The following is a 23,573-nucleotide window of genomic DNA, read 5'->3' as shown; positions in this document are numbered from 1 at the left end:
AACAGCTTCTTGAGCAGAGCAGCCCTGCTGTTCAGGGAAGAAAAAGTAAAGCCCAGAATGGAGTGGGAGATATATACAGGGAGACACTGATACAGACATTTTAAAATAACCACATGGAATGAATGGAGAATAAAACTGCAAAATGAACTGTAAACAGAACAAATTTACATGAAGCTGAACAAAACTAGGGAAGTTAGACTCACTATCTTTATCTTCTGTGAAGGTTTTATTGTGCCTTCAGGATAAAAAGGAGCTTGAAAGGGTTATATATCTCATGAAACACATCTGCTGAGCTTCTAATGGTTATGCTGCAGGTAGAAGACATTGCTTATCAAAGCCTAAATAATGTTCTCACTTTCACATATAAAGAGGAACTGTAAAGTCTGGGAGTGGGATTCCCCAAAGCAGGCTCATGCCGGAAAAATACCTAATCATTCACTGCTGGCAGGGCTGGGAGCCTATGACTAATGCTGCATCGATTAGGCTACTGATCTGCTGTTAATCTATACACAAATCCTGCGGGTGCATTAATAGCCCTTAGTGCTTAGACAGAAATAAAGCAAGATATAGACAAACCCAGTAAATTGTTTTCTATGCATTGTCTATGCTAGTGATCATAATGAGACACTTCTTTGGCAAGGTTTGGGATAAATGAGCCAGTCACATTCCCTTTCACTCTGGAAATGTCCCAGGGCTTAGAATGTTCTCAGGTAAGTTTAGTGCTTACAGAAAAAAATTACATCGACAGCCCTAAAAATGAAGTGTTTGTTTCCGGAGACCAGAAGCATGCCTGGTAGAGAAAGATTTCTCCGCAATTTCCCACCAATAGGCTGCCAGATGTTCTCTGGAAAATGGAATTTTCTGTGCAAGAGACTCAGGTCTCGTGACTCTTGTTAACAGCAGAAGGGACATCCTCAGGTCTTCTGCAGACCTTCCTCAACGGAGCAAGATGGCAGCCATCGTCCTCACTGTAGGGCACCCAGATGCCAGGCAGGGGAGTACGTGCATACCTGTGCTCGTGCTCTGCTGCTTGGGCTATGGCTCCAGCATCTTCCCCTGGTAATCCTGATGACAGTGGAGCTGGCAGCGACACCATAGCCCAGCCTTGTCTCTGTCTTCCCCATCTTCCCTGGGGGCACTGAACCTCATAGGCTGTCTGTTTTCTGCCCAGATGTCTTGGTATAGCCCTGCTCTATAATTTCCCTGCGCTCTGCACATGTTCACAACCATCCGTGTCAGACAGGGCTGGATTCAATCGAGTGAATCAGCAGCTTGACTCGCCATGAACAACACGCCTCTTCCAGGTTCTCAAGACACCAGCACCAGATCTTGGCTATAAATCTTTTGCTGTAGAACAACCATGCTAGAAGGCATTACAAAATTCTGCTCCAGGTACAGGGAGCACAAAATGTTTCTTTTTAACATTTACCTGCGATGTTCCATATTCCTGTTCATCCAAGAGTAAAACAGCACCAAGAAGTTTCTCACAGGACCCGATGGGGTATCATACCATGATTTGGCAGGTTTGCCTGCTACCCCTCGATGGTTTTTTGTTAGTCAGTTGCCTTGGTGGGTTTAAAAATATTTTAATTGATTCAAATACATTCACATCATTTCTGTAATGGTTTTTAATTGTGTAATTAGTGTAAAGACATATAATCATGTAATTAGGCTGTGTAATTACAATGTGTAATAATATTGTAGTGCTGTTATACACATCTTTTTTAAACACAGGGGAAAAAAAAGCATGCATATAACTCCAAAACCATAACTGTGAGTCCCAGAGTGTCTGTAAATATTTCCTTACATATCTTCCAGTTTTCATTGCACCATTGTGGAAGTTTGACTACAGGAATATATGCCATTGTAAGGCTGTCGGAGAAGACACTGAATATTTTTGGAAGTCAGCTCCATTAAATTGGGTGGTGCCAACATGAAATGGTGGTGCTCAGGTGGGGCATGTCTAAAGGCAGATGTTGAGGAAAGATGAAGGAATTTAGCTGAAGGTGTGATTATAAAGTGCAGTTAATTCTTGCGTGGATGCCCTCACTGCAAAGGATGACGGTGCTTTTATCATGCGACCTAACTCTCCTTTTCTTATGGTGGAAATGGATGCTGGTCTGATCCAGCTCTCCTTGAGGTCGGTGAAAAAGCTCCCAGTGGCTTTGGCACGGTAGGCTCACACTCCCTGCGAGGCTGATCCTACTCCGTGAAAGGCTTTCAGGTTCCTTGTACCCATGGGAAATCGGTGCCTTGTTCTGCTCCCCCCTGCCCCTGCACTGCTGAAGTCGGACTTAGTTGCAGGGGTGTAAGGCACTGGGATTCACCTACTGTTCGGAGACAGGGCGATGTGTCTCGGAGAGAGAGAGGTCGTTGCTGTTAAGTTTCATCAGCTCCCAAGTGGATCAGACAATCTGTTCCATGATGCTGAAAAGTGTTTTACAATTCACAACATCAAAGTACAATGGGATTAATAGTTAGTAATTACTGACTTGCTTTGAGGAGTTCAGGTGAATGTCTCCAACGTTCATCTACATTTTACTCATTTTAAGAAAATGATGGTAAATCCCCAAACCAGGCAGACGTTGCAGGTTTGCATATGAGACATCCTTAACCCCCAGCTGTGAAAACAATACCATACCTGTCACTGGTTTTGTACAGAATTAATGAATAGTTTGCAAAATGTATCACACCCGTGATAGCTGATGGACATGTTAATAATGCCTTATTTAGATTTTGCAGAAGCATGACCCAGTTTCATTCACACATTGGCATTGCAGTTAACTACAGTGAATACAGCATTTAACACAAGCAGGTGCCAATGCTGGAAGGCTTCTGTGTGGTTACCTGAGTGGGAACCCCCTCCTAACAGTGCCTCAGATGAAATCGCACAGCTGGCTAATTCCTCCTTTGCAATACGTACTGAGCACTTCAGGATGAGCCAGTCTTTCCAAAGGGCCTGAGATACTTTTAAGGTCAGCCGGCACCCGTGCCAGTTTAAGAGCTTGTTTCCCCCAAAAGCAGGTTTGACTCTCCCTCCCTCCCAAACCCACAGACCGTGTGTTGTGCAACAACAGTCCGGGTGCTGCTGGAGCCCGTGAGGTGTTTCTGTGGGCTGATCTGATCACTAACACAACAGGAATGTATTCACTTTTTTTTGCTCTGTGAGCTCCAACATGCAGCCCAGCAGCCACGAGGCAAGAGGATGGAGCCTGCACCTGGGGGCAGAGGGTTGAGGTGGGGAAGGCAACTGGACCTCCTTCATCTGGTGGCGATGAACTGTCGGATCAGCTCCTACACAATGCACATCATTAGTATGAGCATCCAGGAGAGCATCCAAAGCACCCTACTGTGCCATAACACATTCATTGCTAACGGAGACTATATATTCCAATGGAGACTAAAAGTGTGTATACAAAAGCTAAACAGACTTATGATTTAATATCCTTATTTAAGTTCAGGTACTAGAATCAAAATCTTACTTTTGTGTCACTACTGTGTCAGGAAAAAGCTGCTTCTCCTCTCCCCAAAGTGAAAATAATAGTGGTTCAAATGAAAAGCCACACTGCCGTGTATTGAAAATGATCGGTTTCTAACCAACTGATACTTTTTTGTTACTTAAGAAGATGTGGATAGAACAACACATATTATAATGCTCTTCCAGGCTCTTAAAACTTGAGTTTTCAAGTGATGCTAAAATGTTAGCCGTGCAGACAGCCTGCAAGGAAATCCAGGTAAATACATTTGGAGGGAACTCCATTAGCACGAGCTGTGTATCCATCCACTGACGGAGCATGAGAACCTCCAGGGCTGGAGGCACCTCCTGATGGACGGGGCAGCATTTTGTTTAGAATGTGCCTTAAAATGGTCAAGTGGCTTCCATTATCATGAAAACCTCACAGTCATGGGAAGATGCATAAACTGAAGACAGAGCGGGATTATCCGGCTCCTGGCCAAAGTGGTCTGGGCAGTACCGAGGCGATGGTAGATGCTGGTGCACGAGAGCACATTGCAACTCCATCCCTAACTGATCCGGGGGCAGAAACGGCTGCTTGTGGAGAAGCCCACTCATTTCTTTGCCTGACAGACTGACTTCTGTCTTGGACCAAACATCTGCTGGAAAACTGAGTGGAAACCACTCTGTATTCAATTGGGAGAGCGGGGAAAACTTCCCCAAGTAAATGTTTTATTCATTGAATTTATCTCCATGATTTCTGCTGGTTTTTTCTGTGGTAATGGGGTTTGATTTCCGCATGTTTGTTGTTCACGGCTCAACCTGCTTGTTCTGCTTGTGCTATTCTGAGCTGCTCCATCTTCTGCTTGCTACTCTTAATAGCTCTGGGAGGATGGTTCCTAACTTCATGTGGTATGTTTGTCTTCCTGATCAAGTATCTGAAACTTTCAGAGAAAGCAGAAAAAATATCAAAGATTTCTAGCTAACGAGGTGAAGCCACACAGAGAAAACCTGTGCAGAACATGCAACTTTTTTGGTTGGTCTTTCTTGGAATTTGCTGTGAGCTAGCCAATTGCTAATACGAATGCTTGTAGCAAACAAAGACTGAGATATCAAAGCAACTACATGTTTTATTTGTATGTGTCTTGGTGAACACTTCTTCCTGCCGATCTCCAGCAGCTCAGCCGGAGCAGTTGCTACAGCAGCTGAAGTTTCTCATGGCAATCACTCAATGCACAGCGGTCCTGCTGAACCCGCTGATCAATGAGACACAGTTTTTTCCCTGTACAGTACAGTTTCGAGGGTTGCTGCTTGCATAAGTGAAAACGCAAAAGCCCCGAGCTGACCGGAGCGCAGAGGAGCCTGGTGCAGCATTAATGAGAGCAGCTCTCAGCCCCGGCTGCATCCCTCCTGGCAGCCGGGAGTGCGGCAGCTGCCTGCCAAGCTGCTCAGCACCGCGAGGAGCAGGCGTCACCTTGTCCCCCCCGGCATCGCTGTCCTCCCATTGCATCCTGCCCTGCTCGCTATATACAGACACACCTCACCTCCCGCGTTTGCCGGAGAAACACAGGTCTGTTTGGGACGTAGAGCCGCGCCATGCAGATGCAACGCCTGCAAGGCTGCTTGGCCTCGTCGCTCTGAGCAGGATGAGATTTGTGCTGTTCCCTCTTTGGCTCTCCCTTGTGCTATTTGAACAAAACAGCACCTCCTTTCCACTTCCTCAGTTTGACAAAGGTTTCGTGAGAGTTATTTTTAGCAAATTGTTTTTTACAGTTATATGCACTTTTATCATATCTTCCTCTTGAGGAACTCCAACCATTCCAGACGTGTTAATTGAAAAATCCTTACAGAAGATGCTGGAGGCAAGCAGATAGTGCTGGAGCCTCCACAGGACAGATGGGGAAACTGAGGCATGGAGCAGTTACATGCTTTGTCCAAAGTCATACAGAATTGGAAATAGTCTTTCGACTGCCCACTCCTCTGCTCTGGCCTCAAGGCAGGGGCTGATTCCAGCCTCCTCCTGTTATGCTTTTTGGGTGCTTTTGAGCAAAATCACAGTGTTCATTTTGAATCCAGCCAGCCGGAGTTATTCCAGCACTCAATTACTTCTCCCTTTCCTGCACTGAACTGTATTTCTTTTGATTGCAGAGGGCTAGACAAGCTCTTGACGAGGCAGACTGGGCAGTGGTGCTGGGGGACACTTGGTGTTTGCTCATCGCACAAAATGACACAACTCAGAGGACCCTGTGCAGCTGCCTGCATCTGAAAGGGGGAATGCAGCTGCAACAGGGGGTTAAATCTCCACTCAGTCCCATAAATACTGCACAACAACAGGGTTTCTTAGCTCAGCCAGTACTGCACTAACACAGCTACGAGGCTGTGAAGACCTGAGCCAGGCTCTGCCCGGTGTCTGCATGGGCTGCTGCGAGCTCAGGGGATCTGTGCACCACACTCCGTTAGGAGATATACACATGGCCAGACAAAAATACCTGAAATGTTCCTTTCCAGATGGAAACAGCATCTCAGCAACATCCAGAGGAGGGAAACGACACAGAGAAATTGAAATGCAGAGACCAAACCAGCAGCTCAAAGCACATTCACTTGGCACTAGGCGCTGTGCAGATATTAGCTGAGTCCTGAACCCAATCCGGCTGTGTCAGCTCAACGCTGTGCTGAGGCACGTCGCCTCTGGGCTCGGTGCTGGTACAAAGCCATGCTGCTGCAGCTGCCTCCAGCCTGGAGCAAGCAGTGTCCCTCAAGGGCCAGCAACTCCAAACCCCACCGTGTCGCCACAGTGACCTCCTTCCCTCCTAAGCTCAGGGAGGCACGTGCATGGAAGAATATGCTGCTGCAGGCTGAGTTTAGATGTATCTCATGCTCTCCTAAAACTGTCTCAGCATGTGAAGTAATTGAATTAAGAAGATTTTTCCATTGGGTACCAAAACCTTTCCATTCTGCCCATCTTTCTTTTAGCTGCTTCGAACCAGGAGTTATAATCTGACTCCAGGTCAATCTCGAGGTTTAGTCAGCTGGACAGAGGATAATGAGGTTTTTGTTTCAGGAGAAGAAAACTGTCTCCATGATTTTGTTAGAACAAAGATTACAGGCTTGATTCAGATCTTGCTGACACTGCTGTGAGCATTGAAGTCATTTGTTGCAGCTGCAGCAGAAATCAGGTGATGGAGGTTTATCCTGGATGCTCACTCTGCTGGCCAAACCCACTCATGCCCTACGCTATCTGTGGGAGGTGCTGGGTGTGGGTTCAGCCTAAAAGGTGACTGAAGCCTGCATGGAGCTGCTGGACGCAGCACACCCCGGAGCAGCGTCAGTGAGGCTGCACGCTAACGGCACTTGCTTTTATCCCACATTTTCCTCAGCTGTAACAAGACAAATGCTGCATCTCCAAAATGTGGAATTTTCTAGACTAGCTCTTCTCTATCTTTTTCTCTTTAAAGGAAATTGCTGCAAAGTGTTGACTGACAGTATTTGTGAATATAGCTTTTTGCTTATCTACAAACCAGTTATACTGTGGGCACTGCTTGCCTACTGCTCATTAGAAATAGTATCTATTTTCTGGAAGTTAAACCGAAGTTCCCCAGGCATGGCCCATGGCCCGTTCAGTTTGTCAGCTGCAGCAAACATCATGGCTTCAATCAGTACTGCGGACTTCATCTCACAAACCTGGTAGCATAAGCCCTTCCAGCATTTGGCACATTTGAATTATGATCTGTAGATGAGAATTGATTATTTTGTATGTGCTGAGCTTCAGAAAAGTTTCTTCCAGCATCTGCTGACATGATGGTATCTCCTAGGAAGATTATCACCAGTGGAGGCAGGTCGGTTGGTTCTACCTTGTTTATCTTTGGCTGAACAAGGGAACAAATTCTCCGAAGCACAGCCTGAGATCTTGTCAGCCAGAACTTAATAGGCAGCGCCGGTTCCCGGGCACGTTTTGTGAGCTGCCCCCACAGCAAAGCTCTGAGTGAAAGGTACTGGCCATGCCTGTGTTGCAAATATTTTTAAGTATAACTGTTAGGTAAATAACCAATTTTTCAGTTCAATGGCTGAAGCCAAGCAGTGGAAAAAATAGTTTGAGGCTGAACTGAAATGGAATTTTTACAGTTTCTTTTGAAGAATGGGGTTCCCACTACTTCCTATTGTATCATTTGCTTTAAACTGAAATATTTCATTAAATACCTTGTGAGTTAGATACTTGAATTATCTTTTTATTGGTCAGTTTTAAATAAGCCCAATGTTGCGTGAGCTGTACAAGCAACCAGTGAAGCCTGGCTTTCAATGAACAGCATGTGTCCTCCTTCTCCTACACAGCCAGAGCACGACCCAGCTCCTTTGCCACGGCCCCATGGCACCTCTGTAGCAACTCTGCTTCCTCTTACACTCACGCACCTTCTTCCATGATACCTGTCTTTCTCATGTCCTCAGATCCTTCACCGATACCTCCAGCTTCCTTCGCCCCCCCGAACCTTTCCATACTCCCATGCTTCCCACATGCCACAAATGTCCCTTACAGCCTCCCTCCTACTGGACTCTTGGCTTCGTTCTATTTTTCCTACTTTTTTGTTAATTTTTTTTTAAATATATATACACACACATATGCATACAGAAATACTTGCAATGTTTCCCATGCATTGTACCTAACTTTATTTAGCATGACAGATGGTCAAGAAACAGCAGACAGTACATATCCAAAATGAGATTTGTGCTGACTTGGTCAGCCAAGTGCTGCTAAGCGCTGAACCTCCTGGCTTTCCCTTTGTGGGATCGCTAGCTAATGCTCTCTTCTTTTTATCCAGCCATTCATCTTCAGAACACTTCTGGGAGTTTGATATTTTTCAGATGTTAGCCTTTTGTTAAATTTTGTTGAAATTGGACAATGTGTTTAAAAGTTATTAGGGAGGGGGATTGATAACAGGTCGGCAGATAAGCAGTGTATATTCATAAGGTAATTATTCTGATGGGAAACTAAGAAATTTTTGCTTTCAGATATTAAGATGAAATGTACTAGCATAAAAAAAATAATAATCCATCTTAAGCAAAGCATTAAATTCAGCAGCCATCCATTAAAAGGCTTTGGTTTGTGAAATACTATTGCTCACTGAAATTGCAGTTTGTCAAAAAAGGGTCCATAACTGGGTTTGTGTTGGTTTGAGATCTAGCTGGTACACATTACGCCACAAGGAATCATGGCGATATTGTTGAAAATAAAGTCAAATTTCTGAATATATTGATTGTAGTTGAAAAAGTCCTCCTACTTCTCGGAGGACAGGGAAATATAGCAATCAGAAATGTCATCCTTGCTACTAGCTCTGAAAGTATGTGAATTTGACTCCAGAACCTGGACATGCTGCAGATCTAAATAGGGAATTACAGTTCCTTTACTTGGTTATCCAAATGTGTAGTGCAGTGTGCAAGCATATGACCTGCCACTGTAGTGCCAAGGCTGGTTTGCCTGTCATCGTCTTTTTAAACACAACAATATTAATGCAGTCCTTGAAGGATGGGAGGGCCAGCCATTCATCGCTATAAGGCACAAATTTTTTCTTTACATGAGAATGCAAGTTAAAAATCATATTAGCCAAATGGGAGAATGGAGCACAGAAGGAGGACTATTTTTATCTTAAATACCTCATTATGTTCATTGGGAATTGGGAGCTAATCGGTCACTAGAAAAGGGCAGACAAAGCAAAATCATAATCACTGGAGACTAAATTTCTTGGAAACTTAGAGAAAGAAGTGTCAAATACTAGGTTAATTCACTGTACTGATTCAACAGAATTCAAATGCTGAGGTGGAGTGGGAATGAAACGAGACTGCTGTACTTTCCAAGGCAGACACAAGCCATAGAAAGTTGACCTTTGGGTCTACCACAGAGCCTAGCTCTCTCCTAACATATTCACACCGCACCCATCTCCATCACATACCCAATCTGCCAGGACAGTCCCATCAGGAGAAAAGCAGTTACTGTTCTTCAAAAGAGACCTCACTTTTTGGGTGCATGATATTCGATACTGACAATCTGATTTTCAGAGATTTGAGAGGCATGTCTAAGTAAATTCCAATTCTGGAAACAGTTATTACATAGCTAAAGTTAGGAGTTCAATGATGAAGGCATCCAAAGGTACATATGTTCTCCATTCATTTCTGAGTCTTCCTAGTTAGAATTTTGTTAGTGCAGGGTTGAGCTATATGTATTTTTTTTGTTATTGACATCTGTCTACTATCAGCTGAGCAGAGACCAATCTTTTTTTACATACTTCAGCCATCTGTCATGCTCCAGATATTAAATTTTCGGTCAATTTTCATCAAATATGTGCTATACTTGAGTCAATGATCTAGAAATGAAAAGTACCAAGTACCTCAAACTGTCAAAGCTAGCCAGTTCACAAATTCCACTCCTGGAAAAAAAGGCATAAAACATTAACTAGACTGGACAAGTGATGAATTGCTGCATTCTTTTCCTGTTAAAAAAAATGGAATTGGTCAATGCAGCGGGCTTTGATCTGAGTGATAGCTATAACAGCCCATGTATACTTATTATATGATAACATTCACCTCCTCTTCCCAAACAGGCTAAGAATGACAATACCATTTATAATGCTTTTGCTGTTAGAGTTTAGAAAGTAATACTAGATATACATTAAAAAAAAAAATTCCCTTTCGCTTTTGTTTTTTTGCCTGCTTAAATGATGATATAATCCTTTTTTCTAGAATTATGAAAATATAAATTGAGAAAACACCTAGTTCTGGGATTATGAAAGTTGAAGGTCTGAAATAAAAGTGAAACAGAGATTTTTCTAAGCAAATGGGATACAAATATGTGGTCTTGAAAAGAGAGGCAAGAAAGGCAGGGAAAATAAAGAAGAAAGGAGAACCAAGGTGGAACTGAGGCACAGCCCAGGAAACCTGACTGGAAAAAACCAATGGAAGATTTAATATTATTTATTATAAATGCCTACTTTGAAAGAGATTATACTTTCTCTCTCTTCAACTTTTTCGATGAGGGCTTTAATTTATGCAAGAAGACAACCTAACTATGCGTCTAGACAAACATAGGCTGATAGCTGTGACTTCAATGCTAAGCAGAGCTTTAGAGAATATTCTGAAGAATAATGGGACAAAATGTAATGCAGGTTTAGCAGGTGTTCAACTAACCTGATGGATTGTAGGTGTAGCTCTAGAGTATTAAAAAAGAATCTAAGTAGCATATAGTGTGCCATGGTGGGGACCAACATCACCGGCCACCAGGACTTCTTGCAGTGCTCACCCCATTTCCTGGCCATGGTAACTCTCCCTGTGCTCCCAGTGCTCTGAATGGTCCTGCATGTTCCTGATACTCATACATGTACAAATATATGTATATGCTTCAAGGCTTCTAAGACCACACTAAAGAAGGCACTCTGACACAGTGCAGACAGATAAGCACAGGAGCTGAGACCGTTAAACACATGTGTGCTTACATCCATAGGCATAAAGTGAGGATTTGAGTGGGAAGGGAAGGAATACAAAGATGCCACTAACCCTTTCAGGTGAGCCAACAGAACCCAGAGTGTTGGTTGTTCTGTTTTCCTGCTGGACCTCACAGCACCATGAACGTCCCTTCCTGGACTTTTCTTCATATGCCTTCACTAAGTCAGATCTAGTCTTTGCCTAGAAACAGGGAGAATAGGTCCCTTCCAAAGACAGAGCCACAGACCCAAGCTGTGGCCTTTGGACTTCCTCTTTGCACACAGCTCCAGCTTCTCCAGAGGTTCCCAGGTTGTTCTTTCAAAAACCCTTTCCATAGAACAGAGGGCAAAGGCCAGTATCACCCTATCCACATGTTTTTTGAGACTGATGTTGGGTGGGCACATACTCTGTATCCATCTGCAAGGACATTAACTGCACTGAAAAGCAATGGATGGGCTTCAGTTGGGCTTATGGAAGAAGGTGACACCTTGGCAAATTGTTTGTGATCACAATCTTATATAGAAATTATTCTGAAATATGAAATCCTATCAGTTCATGCTGTAATCCTCAATACTTAACATTTTGAGAACATTTTTATATCTATATTTGTGTCTGAGTACAACTTTACTACCTCTAACCTTTGTGAGAACTGCTTGATAGATGAGCAGACACAGCCTTGGATGCCACCTGCTCACTAGTGTATAAATGATTGATCAGTGTATAAACTTGATGATCCTCTGGCATCACCGTAAGCATACGACTTCTAATCATTTCACAGAGCCCTTTTAGGGATTTATTTAAGATAAGCTTGTCAGTCCTCTTCAGGAAAATAGTTGGGCTGATGGTTATATGGGAAGATTTATTGTACTTAGTAACATGTCATCTTTGCCCATATGGGATAAGAATTAACATCTACGGAGCATCAGGGAGAATACTTACGACACTGAGGCAGAACAACGGAGGGCAGTTTTGCTCTTTAGATAGCTACTGCCTCTGCTTGGAAGTGCTGAGGCCACATGCCAGTGACTGCTCAGAGGTTTTCAGCTATCCTTTTAAATTCAACAGTTAGATGCCGCAGGCTAGTTCTGAAAGGGCACAGAAATGCAGCCTTAATGCTGATACAAATTTTTATTTTCCCAAGCAAAGTTGCTACTTAACCATTTGGCATTACTTCTTTCCATGTTGCCAAATCCAGCATTTCCATTAACGACGCAAGTGCTGTGTTTTGTGGCTGTTCTTCTAAGTACGGCACTTTTATACTCTGCCAGCATGGCTTCAGTACCAAATTTCCAATTAATTCTTTGACAATGTTTTCTTCTCCTTAACATTTGAAACACACTGTATGATTTCTAGTACGCTTCCACTTTCCCTAGTAGACCAATATTTGTCTCTGTGGGATATATGATGTCTGATCTTTATCGCCAGAGTTTGCAAGGGGTCAGTCAGTTGTTATTGTCAGTGGTATGATAGTTTTTCAAAGGAAACGTGAAGGTATTTGATAGATATCAAACATTAAAACACCTGAAAAATATTGTTTGAAACTCTGCGCTCAAGGATTAGTATAAGTAATATTCATGACCATTTAAAAACTGTATGAATTGCTCTAATGAATTAAATCTACTCCCACCCTCTAAAATTCTGACTGATTTCACAGGATGAAAAAAACCCCACTGCCTAATCATGTCCAACATGCCCAGTGGAAAAGCTTTGAAGATTTTAGTTCAATAATCTACTTAAAAATAAAAAGAATACTAGTAAACATTTTGTAGAAAATGAGTCCATTTTAGCTATGCCAATCTAATTTGGTGTTTGAATGTGCTCTTTTTGAAGTAACCATTAGATAACTGCTGTACTCTGCACATATTCCAGATGCATGCATTTTAGCAGGCATTTACATAACACTGCTATTTTTCTCAGTTCTTATCCAATGTGCACTTATCATTCACATATATTATTATGGTAGAAATGGAAAAAGTACAGCTAAACTACCGCTTCTGTGTTCAGGAAGCAAGAATTACCTACCTTTACCTTTACACTTCATTGCTGATAGCAACACCGGCAGATTTACTCAGTATTTCAAGACTGTTGTCCACCTATTAGACCCTATAGTGGGCATTCAGGATCTTCAGCTGTACCAGACAATGGGAAGCATTAATATTATAAAGATCTATCTTTATTGACTGAACTGTCCATGTGCAATGAGAGGTTATGAAACCCTTGGAAGAGTAAGGATGGAAAGCAAAGAAAGTCACAGGGAGCCATAAAGTTCCCTGATGCTGTTAGTTCAGAAAACAGGGCTTATGTTGGGATGATTTTGTGTCTGAATTCAGCGCACATGTAGAAAAGAAAGAAGGTGGCTCCTGGTTTCCTCTTCTTCTTCACATCTTTTCTTCTCCTTCTAGTGAGGAAGAAGGAGGAGACAGACCTACAACATCCAGATTTTCTCCAGACTGCTGGGACCCAGTGGCAATGTCCATTTTCTCTCTGTCTCAACCACTGTGATGAAGAGGACCAAAGAAGTCTTCATGTGTGTTAGCAAATGACTCATTCTATAAGCACGGCCTGATGCAAAATGATACATCAAGGAGCGAGAAACGTAGCCACACACTATCAGAGAGCATATGGAAAGTCAGCTGAACACGAGCTGGAGGGGCGTTGGCAGACAGAAGGGCTATGAGCATCTCGGATGCAGACAAGGAAGAGCTGAGCAGAAGTAGAGGGGTTGTAACACTTCTGGGTACGGCAGAGTCAGAACTGCTCCCAGAACAGTGTCCAGCTCTGGTTCCACTGTTTATGCAGTGCTGATAAACTGGAGGGGATGCTGGCCATCTTACAGCCAGTGTGGTATTGCAGAGTAGTTTAAATGACCATGCTGATCCTTTCAGCCTCTTCTCAGACATCAGAGTTATACAAAGAGCAGTGAGTTTTGGTTTCAGTGTGCATGTGCTAGACAGGAAAAATACACTCTGTGATTAGGAGACAATCAGTTGGGAACATCAGAAGGCAGGAGCTGAGGGAAATAGCATACAGGAACCTGAGCAATGGTCTGTCCTGTGTCAAACGCTGCCACCTAGAAGGGTGCAAGTGCTTTGAGATGAAAGAGCATTTTGAGATGAATAACTTTGTGCAATGACATCCTCATGCCAGCTCATTATGGTCCTGAAAATTTTTAGATTTACAAACTAAGGTGAAGGCAGTTTGTAAAATCAAATGTGCTGTGGTGTTGTAAATACATTTAGTCAAACGGGATTGCAACTAAACCTCTATTTCCAGTTTTACCATGTCTGTAGAGTACATTTCATGCTAAATGCTCTTGAAGTAGGTGCATAAAAATATTTCTGACAGCTGGAGTGCTTGCATGCCAAATGCCTGAAAGACTAAGCATAATAACATGGACCATGCGCTATGAGCAAATTCATTTATTTCATTTAAAAACATGAATTAAGAAAAAAAATATCCTCTAGATACATGTGATAGGCAAAATCTTGATAAAATATCTTTGGATTGTAATTTCACTTGTTATCTGTTGTGTTCTTTTCTAGCAAATGAAGTTAACACACACCTAAAGCAATCTTGAGTGCAATATTACTCATGAATATCATGACTGTTTCCTCTTCTACTGCTGTTTTTTGGTATTATATCAAGTAAAACTGTACAGACATATCAAAGTCAACAAACAAAGATCTTAGCAGCCAAAGAGCAGAACCCTAACTTTCAGCCACAGCAGACTTGGGCCTGGTAGGGTCAACACAGAGCCAAGGAACTAAAATACGTGGGTGCCCTTGTCTGGGCCTGTCCCAGGGCCAGGCTTCCCAGGCATCCAGGGACAGGTCAGTGGGAATGACAAACGAGTCCACCAAGCTTGTCACTCAGGAGAAGATGAGGGACTCAACAGAAAGACCAGATGAACTCTGGAAGTGGTCCAGAGATAACATGAACAGTTTCGAGGTTCTAGAATAAAGCAATATAATAATGACTGGCTAAATAGAGCAAAACTACACTGCCAGCATCAAACAGATCAACTTTAACTTGTTACTATGGTAAACGGTCTTAGACATTATCTGTAAAAGAAACCAGAAAGAGCCAGATATCTCAAATATTTCATTAGGTATGACTTACATGTCTCATTGAATATAACTCTGGGAAACAGGGCTGTTTCCCTTGCCTTCATTTGGATTTTTTGATAGCTCCTTTGTTCTAAAGCTACTGACAATGTCCTTTATTTCTGTTGACACTATGCCCAGAAAGGGAGAGGTTACCTGCGTTTCTTTTCAGATGTTTTGTTTGCAGATAGAAAATGATCCTGGCTTTATGAAACTGCAGAAGAAGAGTCAAAACAAATTCACAGTGGAAGTGAGATAATGAAACTGATGACTTTTTAAATCATGAGAAAGATTTCCAAGAAAATTACTGGAACTTGCTTCAACAAGGAACAATTACAGTTCAGATCTGCAGGCTGTTTCTCTGTGTGAGGACAAGACATTAGGGTTGGTGTGAACATATGGACAGCCCAGGCAGCTCTCTCAAGTGGCAGGCTGGACTGGGCAGCAGCAAAGTCCTCTAGATCAGGTGTTCCCAGTCACAGTCCAGATTCTTGGCACAAACCTCTCCTTATTACTTAGTCTGCATTAAGACATTACCCAAAAACATTGATGCAAGAGTGGCTGAGTCATGAGTCTCCCATTCTCTGCTCTTCCTCCTAAAAACATGGTTTCTGTCAGTAAGGAAGAAGGTATGGCTAGTGGGGTGTGATAATCTTTGTGTATGACTAGCCCTACCTGGAATGAAAAATATGCCAGCTACTTCCCTTTTATGTGTTTATGTATTGTGAAATATCTCTGATTTATTTGCCCAAACTTCAAACCACCGTTTCTAATGCAACTACCAATGACGGTACAGTCAGACTCATTGCATTCTAGCTCAGTAAATATGGTCTTGCTTGTAACAAGCCATAGGCTTCCTTTTAAGTTAACAGCACAGTTCTCCAGATCTGTCCAGGCTTTGCGTGGACTTGTCTTGACCAGCCTGGAGATTTGTTTTTAGCTTGTAACAGAACTGTCTAATGACTTCACCCCCCATTCCCATGCATCATGCCACTCTGCTTTGTAATGCTCAACCCCTCTGTGGCTTGCTGCCCTACAGAATTTTTCAGCTGAGCATAGATCCCATACACTGCATTGAGTTCCCTATACCATTTAAGAAGCATTTTTTTGAGGCTGCCTAGCCTTTTGCTACCAGCATGCCTTTAAGTCCCCAGACTTGGTCCCTCATATCATGAGCTTGTTAAATGGAATGATAATTTCTGTAACCGAGCTGTTGTTTGAGACTCCTTACAGAGTGTTAACAGTAAGTAGGCTCCATCTTTCTATGAGACAGAAAGCAGTTCGCCATGTTTTTCCTTCATTAATCACTGGGGAACTAGGACTCTTCATGGTCTACAACTTCTTCAGTTAAGTAATTAATGCATATGCTCAGGACTAATTTTACTTTCTCATTATAGAAAGTGGAGCTGGAAAGGAACTGTTGGATCAGCTGATATATCAATCAGCACTACTGCAAGATTGACCTTTATTTAATAAGGTATTTTAATCAGCTTTCAACTTTTGGTTTTGATGCCTCATTTGCCTCCCCTTAAGAGTATCATCATTCAGCACGCTGGTAAAGTAGTTCCCTGATAATATACTTTTATCAGGGCTTAGTCTTAAAATACATACTTTAATAATAATTCCACCACCATTTAGCTTTTCTAATTCACCTTCCCTTGCTGAACCACAACATAACTCATCAACAAAATCAGTCTCATCCCCTCTGCCTCCATTTAAAAGACAGAAATGTAGAGAACAAATGATAGATCCAAGCTCAGTAAGAGAACCAAAAGATCCAAAAGAACCAAAGAGAATCAAAGTCAGCTATGCTGAACATCGCCCCAGGGCTTTTGCCTTACTGCCATGAAATACCAGTAGAAAACCCTAAGTAGCTTCTCACATGCCCATAAACACAAATGTAGACATTTTCAAAAGAAAGACCTGAAAGTGTCTTCTAACTCTGTATTGAAGCCCCTTGACTTCTGGTCTCACTCCCCAGTTTCTTCCCCCCAGTTTCTACTAAAGCCTCCAAAATATTTTTATTTTCTGCCTGCCTTGGTTTGAGGAGGTTCTCTCCTCAAGTTGGAGGTTCTCAGACTTCCAGCTCTGATCTCCAACAACAGTGTCCTACACAACTGTAGACTGCTGTGGAGGAGGGGCACCCAAAAATCCTCTGACTGGAGCTGTTCCGCTTTGTGTGACAGAATTCAGTACACACTGGCCAAGGAAGTGCATGGCACTAAAGCACTGCAAAGGAAAGTCCTAGATTTGGATCCGATGATTGTTCATACAGTCCTTGGATGAAAGTTCATACCTTGGGCATAGATCCTACAGCAGTGCTATGAGAATCTTCATCCTAGAGAGATGAAGTTCCCTCTGATGCCACAACAATGAAATCTGTACATTTATCTTTATAATTTTAAAATATTATTTATACAGTAGAAATCCTAGGACAATGATGTCCATTATCTAAAAAAAAGCAGGAAATTTTGGGGAAAAAACTTTACAAAAAACCTGTTAGTTTGGCTTCTAGTTGCAGGTTTCTATATGAAATATGTCTTATACTACTTGCCTACTGTTCTTATACTCAGAGCTCCTTGTAGCTCATTGTGGAGGTGACACCTGAAGGAAAACTGGTTGTAATTAAACAAAGAAATTAACAACTGGAGCTAATTGCAGTGATGCTATGACAGATGAGCCACTTGTCGGCTGAAGCTGAAAGAGAACATGTGAGCTCTTCAGAGCTGTGACAAGACTTTGTTCTTGGCTGACATGGCAGAGAATCATGTTTTGAAGATAGAAATGAGGGCCAGGAATTCCCAACCTGGAACCTACGGCTGTGGGCTTCAAAGATGAGCTTGATTTTGCCTTTGAAAAGCAGGGTACCTAAATACTTCTCCTTCGAGGCAAGAGCATAAACCTTCTGATGTAGTTCCAGCTTCGTCTGGCCAGCTGCAGCCTGGCAAGTGCATGTGGTGGGCTGTCTACAGCAATCCATCACAGATCACTCCCCAATGAGTTTCTTCCATGTTTCCCTTCTCAAATGGAAATTCAAGTGGCCAAGCTGGTTCTGGTTCAAAGTCACCTTAAGTGCTTTGAACATGGAGCCACACACCGGAGCAGCAAGAGGCTGAAGTGGATCTCTCTTGAACTCTTTAGAAAGGAAGGATGGGAGAAGACTAGCAGGCATGACGAGAAATACTACTCTAAAAAAGGGAAGAGAGTAACAGAAATCCTGTATTTTATTTTTTAAAGTATTTTTATTTTTGAAAGTACATGCTAACTGAAATGAAAAGGTGTATATACAGTGACTTCTTGTGTATCAGGAGGAGCCATGGGGTACATGACTTTACAAAAACGGGACTATATCATTTTATGTGATAGACAACATGGGCTACAGGGGTATACATGGTGTTCCAACTGGATTTGTACTTTATTACTACCGAGGTTGTTGGCAATTCTTTTATGCGCTGTAGCTATGTGTGAAAACTGAAATCAGGTATCAATATTCATGTTTATTTATCTAATTTTGAATAAGTTAGCCTGAATGTTTGTGTGTGCATGCCATGAGAAGTACATGCTGATCAGCAGGGCTTCGCAATTTCACAGCAGTTTGTATATGCGTTGTGACCTGAGCTATTTTCCTTTTGAAGAATGACAGCTGATGCACACTCTGTCATGTAGTCCCTTGATGGGACAAGCGCACCGCTAGCCTCCTGTCACTCAGCTTCAGATGCTAGGCCTTCTGCAGATGGTTTTCTGTTGCAGCAGCAATCATGTGGGTAGACTATTCCTGTATACAGAAGACAATTCTCTAGCCAAAGGTGTGCAAATCTCTGTGCAAGACTATTTTTTTTTCTTTTACAGAAAGCTGCTTTGTCACCAAGAAACAACTTCCCCTTACCTTTTGTCTTTAAGTGTGTTTACTCTGCAGTGGTTGCAGCTCAGGCAGAGGTACGGAGCCAGCCTTCAGCACCTGCATCAGGCCCTGACAGCACTGGTATAGAGAATAATGAGGGTCTAAGCGTCAACCAACTGGTAAGTCCTGGGTTGGGCATCCTGCACTAAGCCATGTGATGAGCTCTCTGCAACGTGGCTGTTGGGAGCAATGTGGTGTAGTTTGAGTCTGTGTGAGTTGCAAGGTAGATGAATCTTTCAAATCTTCTGTCTAGCTCCCTGCTCCTTTTATCTGTTTCAGCCTTAGGCTTGTAACTCTGGGAAATCTTTAGAGCAAATTGCTTACCTGTGACCATATGGGCCCCAAAGATGAGTCAAATATTAAACATAAACACCTTGTGAAGCTGTTCTATCCATCAGAAAAGCCACAGCTGTCCACAGAATGCATCATCCACCTGCTATGACTGATATCACTTAACAGGGTAGTTTTTTCTGAATGCTTTTGTAGTTATCACTCATAATGCAGACCATATTACCACTTTCTACCATAAAAGTAACTGCCTTGCACTCTCAATTTCTTTTGGAAACTTCTCATTTGGTCTCTTCACCCTTTGGCCAGAACTTTAATTTTAGGTCATTAAGCCATAAACTGAAAGAAGGTAGATTTAGATTAGATATAAGGAAGATATTCCGTACTATGAGCATGGTGAGGCACTGGGACAGGTTGCCCAGAGAAGCTGTGGATGCACCCTCCCTGGAAGTGTTCAAGGCCAGGTTGGATGGGGCTTTGGGCAACGTGGTCTAGTGGAGGGTGTCCCTGCCCATGGCAGGGGGGTTGGAACTAGATGGTCTTTAAGGTCCCTTCCAACCCAAACCGTTCTATGATTCTATGATGTGAAGACATTACAGTTCAAAATGTTAAATTATGTCATTACACAACATCAAGGTTTATGCCTGATGTTGATGGCTCACTCAAAATGGTGTTGATGAAGCTTAAAGCTAAGACGAACTGACTATTTTTGTTATCACCCTGCATGCCACTAGTTTAATAACATGCAAGCCTTTAAATCATTACCTTTAGTTCCTACAAATTAATGAAAACTATGTAATACTGTTCTCTCCCCTCCTTTTGCTAATAGCATAAACATAATGTAGAAGCCTTTTTAGAAATAACTTTTTTTTCTTCAGAAGGCAGTTTTTTTAAATGAAAAAGGTACAGGCTGCTGTGTAAAATTTGCATAATTAGGAAACTGCATTACATAGACTATAGCAGACTGAATAAAGTCTGCTAAACTTGAGTTATATTTCTCAGATATGAAACTTGCATGATAGTTTAATCTCAAACCTAAGCAAATAAGAAATGAGTAAGTACTTTTTTATCATGTAGTGAAAAAGGAAACTTTATTGTATAACAAAAATAAGAAGGCTGTCTTCTCCTGTGAATAAGTCAAATTCCTTACTTACGAGCATTCGTTAACCTATGTAAATATACAGAACTGTAGTCATCAAAAGCATAAAGCAGGTGTACAATTCAGCATGGTAAGTCTTCAGAGAAGTACAACTTGCTCTTTTTCTGTAATTTTTTCATCTTTTTACCATCCTGTTACATTTCATATACTTGTAACTGTTTACTTGTCACTATTCCTCAGAAACAGCTGTGGTGCCAGGTACTCACAGAGCCACCGCAGACTCTCATTAGTGAGCTTGCAGGAGCTGATCTGCAACGAAGCCTCCAGACAGAACTATTACCCGATTAAGAAAACAACTGCCCAGCTCTCTGATTGTTGCATAATCATGTCTTGTTCTTGAAGGTTTTTCCACATAAATGAATACTGTTGTGACTTATTGTCTCTTCCCCTCTGCTGAGCTACTGCATAACAATATCTACGTGTGTGGGGCAAAGCCCCAGCAGCAGCAGAAGAGCTGACAAGGCAGGAAGAGGTTCCTCTCAGGTACAGTGTTGGTTGCTCCCCAGGTGCATTGTCCCAAAAAGCCACAATGGAACCATGACTGTCCCTTAAGGGGACACCTTGCTTATCACAGCCTATGGGATGTCCAGGCTTGTGACCAGACGACATCACCCCGACCAAGGGGAAGGAGACCCTGGGCTCCCACCCGATGGACATCCCTGACCATTCGGCCACATGTTAGGACCCTTGGAAGACAGAAGCAGCCCAGGGACTCCTCCTTGAGGATGCTCCTCATCCATACCCACTAATCCAGAAGCAGGAGCCAGCACAAGCCTGGAGGCAGACCTTTTGTAGGTGAGGAGGGGGAAAAAGGCATGGGGGGTGTTTAATATTCATGGCTACTTGTTACGAGGGCTCTGGCTTCATATTATAAGAGTAGCTGGGGAGGCTGAGGGTGGGATTGCTTATATCCTCAGTCTTATCTTCTTGTCTATATGGGAGGCATGCTAGTGATACTTGCTTATTTCAGTATTTTGGCATCCCGGCCATTTCCAAGAGATGCATGGATACTTTGCATGGGGACTGATGCTGGTGAGTATTTCTCCACTATCTCTTAACCCCAAAGAAGTCAAGGGTATGTAGTTTATGGGGTAAGTGTCAAAGTCTTCATGCATGTGCAGTGTATGCCAGTGGTACAGACAGGAGGTTGTTCGGTGCCAACTTAAGGACAAGTGTTGGCCCTAATCTTCTACCAGCCTCTTCATCATTACAGTATAAGTAATCAATATCTTCTCTAACCACAGACCACTGCCCCAAACTGGTCACCTGAGCAAGCAGCCAGTGACTGCCAAAATTATACAACTTGCGTCACAACCCTGGCCATATGAACCCAAAAATCTTCCTCCTAAACTCTGTGGGCAGCATCCACAGTCAATCAACTGCTAGCTGCAAAAATGCATGAGTACTACCTACACATCCCAGTGCCTACTTTGGAGTGCAGCCTTTTGGGCAGAAACCTCTCCCTGGTCTGCAGGAACTGTGCCCCAAAGCCCTACTCCATCAGCACAGCATGGGGGATGGCAAGCTGCAGCCCATCTTGTACAGAGATCAGAGACCACTGGAGGGAATTCAGTGCTCGCGCCTTGTTGTCTCAGTAGGATATTTGCTCACTAGGATGCAGGCAGGCTTTCCTGGTGTCCAGAAGACCAGAATAACGACTGATCTCTGGCCAGCAAAGTGGAGAGCTGGTGCTCTGTTCGCACTGGTATCTGGCATGTCCCCACCACTGACAGAGATGGTGGTGTCCACCCATGCGCCCGCTGTGCTCTCCTGGGACTCCTCTGGGGCTGCAGCTGTGCCCAGCAGCAACACATGCAGGCAGGGAAATGCCAGGAGTCTGCAGGGGGGACTTAGACTTGCCCTTTTGTTGGTCAGCAGAAACTTTTTGTGAAGAGAAGGGAGACGATACCCCTTTTAGAAGATATGTTACCTCTTTTCATTTAAAAGACAGTTTAAAAAGTGGTGGACATTAGGTATGACTGTGAAGGGGAAAGTGGGGTGGGCCCCTTTTTGTTGAGGTTTGGTTTGGTTTGAAGCTGGTGGTGTGGTACATTTATGTGCTTAATCCAAGGAAAATGCGCTGCTGAATGATTTTGTCCAACATGCTGAGGACCAAATGTTCTGGCAGGAGCTTGTGCCAGCGATGTGAGAGGTGATGAGTCTCCAGAAGGTGCATTTTGCTCATAAGGTGCCAGAACAGATGAGGTTCTTTGATACAAGTAGTTGTAGGGTTCATGAGCTCTGTATGGTATAGACAAATCAGACACAGCGCTGATGCCAAAAGCACTTGTGGCATAGCTGTGAATGCTCTTCTGATAAGTATTTTAATTTTCAAGTGCAGATGAATATTATCCTTACAGAAATGGGCCACAAGGACAGTCCTTGAAACTGATGCCCTCAGTTTACCTGCAGAACAGTTGTGCACGTGCAACTGCAAGCAACATACATTTTCCTTAACCTACAACATTAGTAGGCTCTAACTAGGTCTGGAATTGTATGTGAAGTTCAATCTTCAAGTCCATTTATCTTTGGGCTGAGTGTGCTGACTGTCTGCAATTCAGCAAGCTGGGGCCAGTGTGCTGGTGCTTTCAGATATATGGATAATGGTCCTTCTGGAGCAGGACTGAGACCAGCTATTTTTGTACAACATAGGCTGCCAAACAGCTTTTGATTTTCAATCCAGTGGTGAAGGGCTCCTAATGTCTTTGCTATTATTAGAAGCAACCTACAAAATTACAAAGGTGGTGGATAAGCTGAATGCAGAATCACTACTAGATCTGGGGGACACTCAGTGAAACTAGTAGGGGATCAATTTGAAACAGATAAAAGAAAGTACTTCTTTAGCAGTCAGTAGTGAACTTCAGGAACTCACTGCCACATGGTGCTGTAGAAGCCAACAGCATCAGCAGGTTCAGAAGGGATTAGACAGATCCAGGGACAACAGGCCCATTAAAAAGACAAGGCAGGGATGTGCCCTCTGTGGTATCTATCACATGAGATACACAGCTGTGGATGCTGGGGGAGCACGAGGGGAAGGGGCTGCAGAAATCAGCCAGGCTTGCACATGCTCGCCGAACAGCACCTCTCCTCTTGCAACTGTGTGATAAACAACTGGCCTGAGTTTCATGGTCTTAATCTAGAAATGTGTTTTATTCCCAACCCGCTGCATGAATATTCAGTTACTAGAGCATCCTAGATTCC

General features: G+C 43.0%; 1 protein-coding gene across 3 annotated transcripts in view; it reads right to left on the bottom strand.

Moving 5' to 3' along the window:
* Positions 1 to 23,573, bottom strand: part of LHFPL3 (LHFPL tetraspan subfamily member 3) — a 254,388-nt gene that overhangs the window by 55,835 nt on the left and 174,980 nt on the right. The window lies entirely within an intron of this gene.

Source organism: Grus americana, chromosome 1 (genome assembly GCF_028858705.1).
Source record: "Grus americana isolate bGruAme1 chromosome 1, bGruAme1.mat, whole genome shotgun sequence".
In the NCBI taxonomy this organism is placed as follows: domain Eukaryota; kingdom Metazoa; phylum Chordata; class Aves; order Gruiformes; family Gruidae; genus Grus; species Grus americana.
Note: the sequence above shows the minus strand (reverse complement) of the source record. Positions and strands in the feature narration are given on the sequence as shown.